General features: G+C 32.9%; 1 long non-coding RNA gene across 4 annotated transcripts in view; it reads right to left on the bottom strand.

Moving 5' to 3' along the window:
• Positions 1 to 476: 476 nt before the first annotated feature.
• LOC105472825 (uncharacterized) overlaps positions 477 to 10,392 on the bottom strand; it is a 33,424-nt gene continuing 23,508 nt past the window's right edge. For 3 of the 4 annotated variants that reach the window (XR_011621764.1, XR_011621763.1, XR_011621765.1), the window contains 2 exons: positions 1,947 to 2,240; positions 477 to 738 (listed from right to left, as the gene is read on the bottom strand). This is a non-coding gene — a long non-coding RNA (uncharacterized lncRNA). Of the gene's footprint in view, positions 739 to 1,839; positions 2,241 to 10,392 lie in introns of those variants that run through there. The other variant, XR_981840.1, reaches the window with a different exon arrangement.

The following is a 10,392-nucleotide window of genomic DNA, read 5'->3' as shown; positions in this document are numbered from 1 at the left end:
GTATTTGTTATTTTTGCTGCTTTAGGCCACAAAGTATGTGGCAGTTTGCTTCTGCTTATTTATTCCTAAGGGCATATTGCCTTGCTTAATCTTAACCGTTTCAGAGGCATGTTATCCTCTCTGAGGGGGGAACGGTGAAGTAGGGAAGGGATGAAGTAGCCGAGCCTGATTCTTCAAAGGAGGGTAATGGCTGCCCTGTGCTTATTGAAACACTGATTTCTGACAGGGAGAAACATGCAGTGGGTCTATTTCTATGGTTATTGCTTTGCCATATTGTTTTCATCATTGATCAGTTTTCCTGGTTTTCTATACTGAAACTTTGCCTGTCTTTTAGGCATTCTTACCATTTGATCAGAAATATATGGAGGGATAATCAACCATCAATATATTCCATAATTTTTAACATAAAAATTGTCAGATTAATCTCTTCGATGTGTTTAAATTTACTCAACTTCAACAACACCAGAGCAATAGAAACTTTAATGAAAAACAAAATTTTAACCACATTTACAGGATTTCAATAGAATGATGCATATGCAAAAGTTATCCTTTTCTCTAAGGATCAGTGATGTAGTTTTTTCACACGGCTGTTGGCCATATGTATGGCTTCTTTTGAAAAGTGTCTGTTCACATCCTTTGCCCACTTTTTTAATGTGTGTGTGTTTTCTTGTAAATTTATTTAAGCTCCTTATAGATGCTGGGTAGTTGTGGAAGACAGTGTGGCAATACCTCAAAGACCTAAAGACAGAAATACCATTTGACCCAGAAATCCCATTACTGGGTATATACCCAAAGAAATATAAATCATTCTGTTATAAAGACACTTGCACACATATGTTCATTGCAGCGGTATTCAAAATAACAAAGACAATGAATCAACCTAAATGCCCATCAGTAATAGATTGGATAAAGAAAATGTGGTGTAGACATACCATGGCATACTATACAACCATAAAAAAGAACAAGATCATGTTCTTTGCAGGGACATGGATGAAGCTGGAGGCCATTATCCCTAACAAACTGACACAGGAAAAGGAAACCAAATACCACATGTTCTCACTTTTAAGTGGGAGCTACATGATGAGAACACATGGACACACAGAGGGAAACAACACACACGAGTCTTTTGGAGGGTGGAGGGTGGGAAGAGAAAGAGGATCAGGAAAAATAATAGTTACTAGGCTTGATACCTGTGTGATGAAATAATTTGTACAACAAACCTCCATGATACAAGTTTGCCTGTGTAACAAACCTGCATTTGTAGCCTTGAACTTACAATAAAAGTTAAAAGAATTCTCCTTAGTGAGTTCTCTGTATAGTAACAAGTCAGAATCAATGTACCAGACAGAATCAACACAGTCAAAGGGTAGTATGGGCCAATCTGTCCCACAGATTCAGGCAATTAAAACAAAGGAAGGGTGGTACAATATGCATTCTCATTAAATATAAAACAAAAATAAAATAGCAAAATAGTATTTACTTTTGAATAGAAAAACAGGCTGGGCTCAGTGGCTCATGCCTGTGATCCCAGCACTTTGGGAGGCCGAGGAGGGCAGATCACCTGAGGTCAGGAGTTCAACCAGCCTGGCCAACATGGTGAAATCCCATCTCTACTAAAAATACAAAAAGATTAGCTGGACGTGGTGGCGTATGCCTGTCATCCTAACTACTTGGGAGGCTGAGGCAGGAGAATCCCTGGAACCCGGGAGGTGGAGTTTGCAGTGAGATTGTACTCCAGCCTAGGTGACAGAGCGAGACTCCATCTCAAAAACAAAACAAAATAAAACAACAACAACAAAAACAAATAATAAGATTTAACCACAAAATTCAGAACATAGATATATGCCTAGTTCTTAAGTTTACTCTATCACATCCATTAAATAAAGCAATCAAACAAAAAAGGCTGCTCGATTTACAATTGGAAGACTGGTTGCATTATTTCTCACCAAGCTCTTTTACCCAGGTGTTCCAGGAGCTGAAAATGATGGTGAGATTTGATCCCAGTTCTTCGATAGAGGGTCTGAGAAGACACTAGAATCCTGAAGGTAGATTAGTCTCTAATACAGTCTGTTCACCTCCATAGATCTTAACATGAGGTTGCATTAAGGTCAAGGGCAAGCAATGACTTTTGAAAGAAACTGGAGCAGTGACAGTCTTCTTGGTGTGTCTCTTTGACAGGAAAAATATTTTGGAGTCTCCTTTTTTCTCTTTCCTTTTCTTCAAGCAGACCATTATCAAAACTGAAATATATAGTATGGTGGAGTAAATTTCATATGAATTATAAACATTATAAGTAGCCTTAATTACAGTTGTATGTAAATAATTATAAATTGATTTGTTGTTAAAATTTCATCTCTATCCTGAAATCCACTTATATTTTTATTAATAGCAGTTCACCTAGCATGACTCTCAACTCATATCTTAAAAATAAACCTTAAAAAGCAAAATACAGTTTGGTAAATTTATTATACGTACTGAATGATAATCATATACTTATTTCTATGTAACATACTATATAACATCATATAAGAAATTCTTATTTGTATTCAAACACTATGTGATATATACATTTCCATAAAATCACTTAAAGACAGGACATAAGTCACATGTTCCTTTTATTTGAAAACATGAAACATACATTGTAATATCTAAAAATGGCAAATATTGAAGCTGTAGATGGCAGTATTGTGGCATCTTTTATGAGTATGTTATAAAGCTATTGCTTGTCTTTATCCTTCACCCAACAACCTTTATTACGTTGTACTGTTTTAGAGGTCAATGTATGAAGACATTGAAATGTCAATTTGAAGACTTTTTTTTAAAGTAGGCAACTTGGATTTGCGTTTCCTCTCTGTTTAAAGGACTTTAGTTGGAGAACAACAAGAATGATGAATAAAAGCTTTCTATTTTTCATCTACTTCGTATAGCTAAGCCACAAGGCCAGGAAGTTGTGAAACTGGCTCTGTGAATTGCAAAGGACTCATCCATTTCTTCTTTCTTGATTTTATGAAGTTCTGAAGGGGCTTTCAAACATGTATTTTATAATACCTATTCGGCGTTTAAAATTTCTTTGATTTCAGCATATCCTTTGATGTTGAGGTTAAATGAAGCTTATCTATTTTCATATAACTTATTCTCATTCATCCTGTAGGTATTTTCAAGGAACATTTTTCAGTGAATAACTAGATTTTATAAGGTAGAGATAAGTAAACTGTTCATCTTTGGCATAGGACCGAAGAGATAACTACAGGTAATGCATAAGAAAAGGCTCTAATAATAAGGCTGTGATGAAGTAAGCTGTACATTTTGAAAGAAGGGAATAATAAGGAAAATGAGTACTGTGTCATCCAGTTACAATTTTTCTCTAAAAATTCTGAGTGGAAGTGAAGTTACAGGGTTAAACCTACACTTAAGCTTTTGCTGCACCAGGAGAAGTGTTTGATATTAAGGCAAGGAAAGCGATGTTCTTGCTGCATCCAATTTGTTTAGTTGTGTTGAATCTTTCTTGCAAGTTTTATTAGTCCTCAGGGAGAAAAAAAAAAACCTTGAAAGTTATACTTTGCCTCCTTTCTTTCTATAAAAAGATCAAATATCAATTGAATTTAATAGCCAAAGTAAGTAAAAAGGTACCAATTTAATCTCATCAAATTTTTATGAGCACTTTTAGCAATAAGAAGGCAATATTAAGGTGTCACATTTAAGTGATGTGTTATCAATGCTCTTTTTGAATCTTCAACATAATATGGCAGAATTCAGTAATGCACCATAAATAGCAACTAATGTGGGAACAAGCTGAGCTGCTCTGTACACTTTATAACATAATTAAGACACTGTAGAGAGTTCTTCTTTTGAAATACCCAAATTTGACCAGATAACATAAAATGATCAGAATCAAAGTCCTCTTTGTGATATGACAATTGCTTTCATTTTTCTTCTCTCCAATTTCAATGCACTAACCTCAGCAAGTAACAACGACACTTCATTTTTCTCAGTCAGTGTTAATTTGAAAAAATCTTGTGACTTTCAATACATCTTTATCCATTCTACATAATTTTATTCTAGAAACCACACTTTCAGACAGTTGTCACAGTTATTGCAATTCCAATTGCCTTTTGTGAACAACTAGATACAGTTTGATCAATTCAAAGAGCCTCAAGTCAAATAACAAATAAATGGCAGAGACTACAAAGGATACATTCTGAGAATCTAACAAGCACTTTCTGCTATCTTGGACAGCTTACAATTATGAAAATTAGTTAGCATGTTGAAATTACTCCTTTTAGAGGCATAAGGTTTATTGGAAAACCTTTAATGTTAAAAAAAGATAAATGTATAAAGAGGTCATTTACTGTTTTTCAGAATGTTAGCATATGAAGTAGAAATAACACCTAATAAATAGAAAAATATACTTACTATTTGTGTCCATATAGAATTCTGTGTCTATTGTTTAAAACTAGACTACTATATGGTAATAATTTATAAAAATTATGAGCAACTTTTGAAATTCATAAAAATATTCTTCAAATTATTAAAAACAGAATAAAGTGTAGGAATATAGCTTGCATTTTAAAAAATGAAATTGCTGAATGTGGCATGAAAAAAATGTCAATACATTCTAGTAATAAAGGAAAGAGGCCATTTCTCAGTCAAGTTTCTTTAGAAACATATCATGTATATGACTCTATCTTTAGCTAAATCTTTCTACTCTCATTAGCTAGTCCAGATCACAAAGTCTATGTAACAGCTATATAACACAATGACACTATAATCGATATTATTTTGCATGACAAATTATATTGTCTTCTGTCCTGAAATCAACACAAATTAAATACACCTGTTCTCTCTCAGACTTAGCAATAAGAACATAGCATACTTTGAGAACTGATGCTGGCATAAATAGTAAGCTCCGCATTTACTTCCAGTTTTTAGATAATTCTTTTGTCAGATCCATTTTCAAATATGTGACTTGAGGGGCAATTCAGTTCTAAATGGCGCAAAAGTTTTCAGTGATACGGTAAAAGTTCCTAGATACGAATAAATTGAGTAACCATCTATATAGTATATTTTCTGGTGATTATTTTTAAGTATGTCTTCACTAACATCATTTACTTATGTAATTTATGTAATATGGTTATAGAGACCAGATCCCAGAATTAATAAGGAGAATTAAGCACTCTTGCAGCAAATCATATCACCTTGCAGCAAATCATATTACCTCTTTTTAGTTCTACATCCTTATAGTTTAATTGAGACTACCTTGATTTAATGCTTATCAAGAGTCTCTTTTAGTGCCATTAATAGATTAAACAGCCATTAAAATTGCCCTAGCAGTTCTTTGACTTAAATGAATAATTCTAATTTATCTTTGGCTCTTTTCTATTAAAAGCTACATTTGCTTTTAGAATAATATATTTTTCTTTTTTTTCTGGAACCTGTCGCTTTCATTTAGTTTTAATAATTCATTTTGAAAATACATTTTATTAAAAATTTCTTTGTACAATGATAGCTCTGTCAAAACTTTGGTTCTACTTGATCCTGAGTCAATAACAGTTTTTAAGAATAAATGATCTCTGAGAGTGAATGTGCCAGATTTTCCATCAGCAAAGCCCAGTTTAGTTACTGGTTAGAGACAAGTTCCAGGCTGCAACATAAGAAGTAGCAATCCAGATGAAGCAAAGGATCTCACTGAGTTGAGCTGGAACTGAGTTGGGAATCCGGAGAGACCAAGGCAGTTAGAATTCCCAGGGCAGACCTCCAGAGAGTAGAGTACTTTACAGAGAGAAAATTATGGGAGGAACTGCCTCAAAAAATTACATGCAAAAATAACTGGAGTCAGGATAAGGCATAGTGCCTATTCTTACAAGCTAGAGAGGAAACCTGATACAATTTGAATATCCCTTAGTCTAAATGCTTTGGACCAAAAATGTTTCTCATTTCAGATTTCAGATTGTTTTAGATTTGGGATGCTGAGCCTGTAATTCATGAGCCATGATAGAGAGTATATTGGAAAGTATTTTTGATATTATTAAAATATGATAATTATTCAAATTGACCATGGAATAAATGTTATTCTGGTCCTTAACAAACTTAAAAACTAATATGGTAATACATCATGTTTCTTAGTCATATCCCAGAGCAAAGCTAAATACTTTTTATAGGACTATAAAGTATCCAGGACCCCAAAAATGCCAATTCTTAATATATGTCCTTCAGTTGAGATTTACCAGTAGGGTAAAGAAGAAGGAAAAGATAATTCATAATACTGAAAAAAATCAATAAATTATGACCCAGAAATGATGAAGATATTAAGAGCAAAATTATTAAAATAGTTATTATTATATTTTTAAGAAGCCAGCAAAAAAGATTGCTTATGGTAACTAAAGACATGAATATTTAAAAAGTCCCAAATCATACATTTATAAATAAAAGCTTTAATATCTGAGGTAAAAAAATGCACTAATCTGGAAAAACAAAAGCTTAAACATTGAAGGAGGGAGCATTAATTGATCTGAAAATAAATAGAAACTATGGTAAAAATCAAAGAGAAGAAGATTGGAGTAAGGTAAAAAGCATCAGTGAGACATGGAATAACTTCAAGTTGTTGGTCTGATTTATATGTAATTGAAGTTCCCAAGGGAGAGGGAGAGAAACAGGACCAAACACACACAGAAAATTGAAGAAATAATAGCCGAAATTTGTCCAAGTTGAAGAACACTAAACTCCAAAATCAAGGAAGGTTAAGAAACTGAAGCACAACAAAATGAAGAAAAGTAGACCAAAGCCTATCGTACCCAAAGTGCTTAAAATATGTTTGTCATTCATTTTAAGAAAATATTTTTAAAACCTAAAACATCTTTACAAAATATTTAAGAAAATCTTAAAAGCAGCCAGAAAAACATACCTATCATGCACAAAGGAAATTTTTTAAAAAGACCATTTGTTATCAGATACAATACGAGCATCATCAGATAATGAAACAAAAAGTTTAAAGTACTGAAGACAATAACTCTTGACCTAAAATTCTTTACCCAGTAGAAATGTATTTTAAAATGTAGATAAAATAAAGACATTTTCAACAAAGGGTTATTGACAGAATTTATAGCCAGTAGAAGGAAGTGTTTGAAATGGAGGCAAAATAATACTAGATAGAAATCTGGATCTACACAAGAAAATAAAGAAAATCCAAAAGCATAAATGATAATTACATAGTTAAATGTAAAATAATTTTCTTATTTAAATGTGTTTGAGGGTAATAGCTATCTAAAAATAATTATAATGTATTGTGGATCGTATAGACACACAGCACATGGAAACAACAGCATGGAAACAACAGCACAAAGGTCAGGAAATTATAAATAAAAACATATCTTTGTAAGGTTCTTTCACTACACATAAATGGTATAATATTATTGGATGTAGATTATAAAAAGTTAAAGATATATATTATAAATCATAAAGCAACTACTAAGATAACAAACATACATACACATATACACATCCTAGCTAATAAACCAAAAAAGTTGATAAAACATAATTACAAAAAGTCATTGGGGCTACTCTGAGCACACTTCCTATGGGGTAGCCCTTCTCTGCAAGGAGCAGTTAAAAAAAATCATTGATTTATACATATAAGGCACACACACACACACAAAAACAGGAAAGAGGATACAAACCACAAGTATGACAAATAGAAAAGAAATAGCAAGATAGTAAATTTATTTAAACTCGAAGATGTCAATAATACATTAGATTAAGTGGTTTCAATGCCCATTAAAATGCAGATTGTCATATTGGATAAAAAGGACAAGGCCTACCTATATGCTGTTACAAGAAACTCACTTTAAGTATAATTAGAACTTTTTTATTTAGCAACTATAACTAAAATTTTGCTAACAACAATCAAGAGAAACCTGGAATGGCTATATTATTATAAAATAAAGTAGATTTCGAATAAAGAGCATTTCTAGGGGGTCATTTTAAAACAATAAAGTTATCAATTCAATAAGAACACATGAACATCTAAATGTTTATAAATCTAGTAGCTGAGCTTCAAGGTATATGGCACACAATTGATATAACTGCAAGGAAAAAATAGGAAAATATAAAGTCATGCTCAAAGATTTCAACTCTCCTCTCTAGTTAATAGAGTAAATAGAAACTTAAGAGGGCTTCAAAAGCATGGTGTTTGTCACATTAATAGAAAATGCAAGATATGGCCTATATGTTTTTATGAAGGATGCTATTAACCAACTTGTCCTTGTTGACATTTATAGAACAGTAACATCTAACAGTAGTAGAGCAAACATGAAATCATTTTTAGCCCCAAAATAGAGTGAGAAATTTAGAATGTTGTATGCCAACATTTGCCTAGAACTTATTCCACATTCTCTTTAATTAATCTGATTTACATCTGCTTTTTGTCTGATGCAATGTATCTTTCATTAAATCACCTGCCAACTTGGCAGTTCAATAGGAGCTATTATCATTCTATACTGTATGATAGCCTCTTAGTCGAACGCCCTCTTGCTGAAGTATTGGCCACTGTGCCAAAGAAGAAAGTAACCAGTGCTAAGAAGGGTACTAAGCTAGGATCCAAAATCAGAACTCCTGGTTGTGAGATACCATCTAAGTTGGGACCAAGAGGACATATGGGTTACTCTGCCAATGTAGCTCTTTATTATATACCCTCTTGCCTTACTTGCAACAGTCATAGCAAAATTTCCTGGAAGTTTATAACAAGTATGTTCAGCAGTGGCTGGCTACCAAGAACATCTCTCATAATTTTAAATAATATTTTCCCAATTAGCAAAACTCTGCCATCATGGTCAGCACAAAATTTGTATGACAAAATCAATAATAAATTTGGCTTTTTTAAATTTAAAAATCAAGCACTCAATTGTCATTTGTCAGACACAAAGTATGTGCAAATTGATATTGGGCACATTTTGATTCATCAAATTTTTCCGTAAATAATTTAAAATCTACACGAGGTAAAACATAGATACATATTTGAGGTAATCAGAAACATAGGATACCTAAATCTGTCACTTATATACCTACTCTTCTTATTAACATCTTGTAATTGAGGAAACAGAGGTGATCATCACAAGATAATTAAATAATTGGCCCACAGCCCCACAGTGAGGTCTTGGCTCTGGTTGAGACTTAAACCCAAGTGTCTGCGTTCTGAGTTCATGGTCTTGACTGATACACTATGCTGCCTTTCAAACTAATTAGAACATTTCAATTTAACAAATTAAAATTTTGTAAAATTTTATTATTTTATTATTACTTGTTATTATTACTTGTTATTCTTCCATATAGATCATTTAACATAGTGATTTTATTCTTTGATGTGCTATATAAAGTTAAGACACCACTAAGATTAAAAACAGCTTTATTCTGAGGCATCTACCTTTTTCTTTTCAACCAAAGTCCTGTGATGAAGGCTACAGGAGAATATAGAGTTCTGAATCACACTGAAAGCTTTCATAAGCCAGTGGTTAAAATGACAGACAGAGCTTCCGCACAACCATTCACTCATAAGAGGAAAAATGGCACTGATTGGATTAGAAGTAGAAAGACTAATGCATTTTTGTCCTTAAGGGTTAGAAGACAAATGGGTCTTTCAGCTCTGCAAGTGAGTACAACAAGCAATCCAAAAGCATTATTTGTGCAAGGTAGTTTGTAGGATCTGTTCCATTTGTCACTAGAACTAGTGGTCAAGGCTCAGAAAAATTTGAATTATGGCTTAGGCCAGGATTGGTGGCCTCCTGTTCAGAGCAACACCATGGGTTTAAAGGTGATTAGTATTCTCAAAAGCACTCTGGAGCATCATCTACCCCAAATGATTAATTCTTCAAGTTTCAGTGTGATTTGAAAAGAAGAGTTAGGCTTGGCTAACCTGAAAAAATGGGGAAGAAAATGAATTCTCCAAATGATTTTCCCCAAAGCAGATGATAAACTGTATTATTGCTAATAAAAACATCAACTACTGTAAAAGTTCCTTTTATGTATAATTTGTACATTAATCGGAAGGTGAGGAATGTCTTTTTCTTTGAGTATTATTCAGTTTCTATGTCATTTTTCAAGATATTTTTGAAACCTAAAAAGAAGAAAAAAACAATAAAATGATGCAAATATAGACTCTCTACAGCCATTAAGCTATGTCAGCAACTAGGAAAAGATGGCTTCAAAAGCATGGTGTTTGTCATATTAATAGAAAATGCAAGATATGGCCTATATGTTTTCATGAGACATTGACAACATGAAAGCCTGGAGACACGACTAGGTTTGATCTTATCAACCTTTCAATATCAACAGTAATTAAAAATTAGGTGATTCTTTGATGACCTCTGTAGAGCTGACATTGATCACACAATCACTGAGTGT

Source organism: Macaca nemestrina, chromosome 4, assembly GCF_043159975.1.
Source record: "Macaca nemestrina isolate mMacNem1 chromosome 4, mMacNem.hap1, whole genome shotgun sequence".
Taxonomy (NCBI): domain Eukaryota; kingdom Metazoa; phylum Chordata; class Mammalia; order Primates; family Cercopithecidae; genus Macaca; species Macaca nemestrina.
Note: the sequence above shows the minus strand (reverse complement) of the source record. Positions and strands in the feature narration are given on the sequence as shown.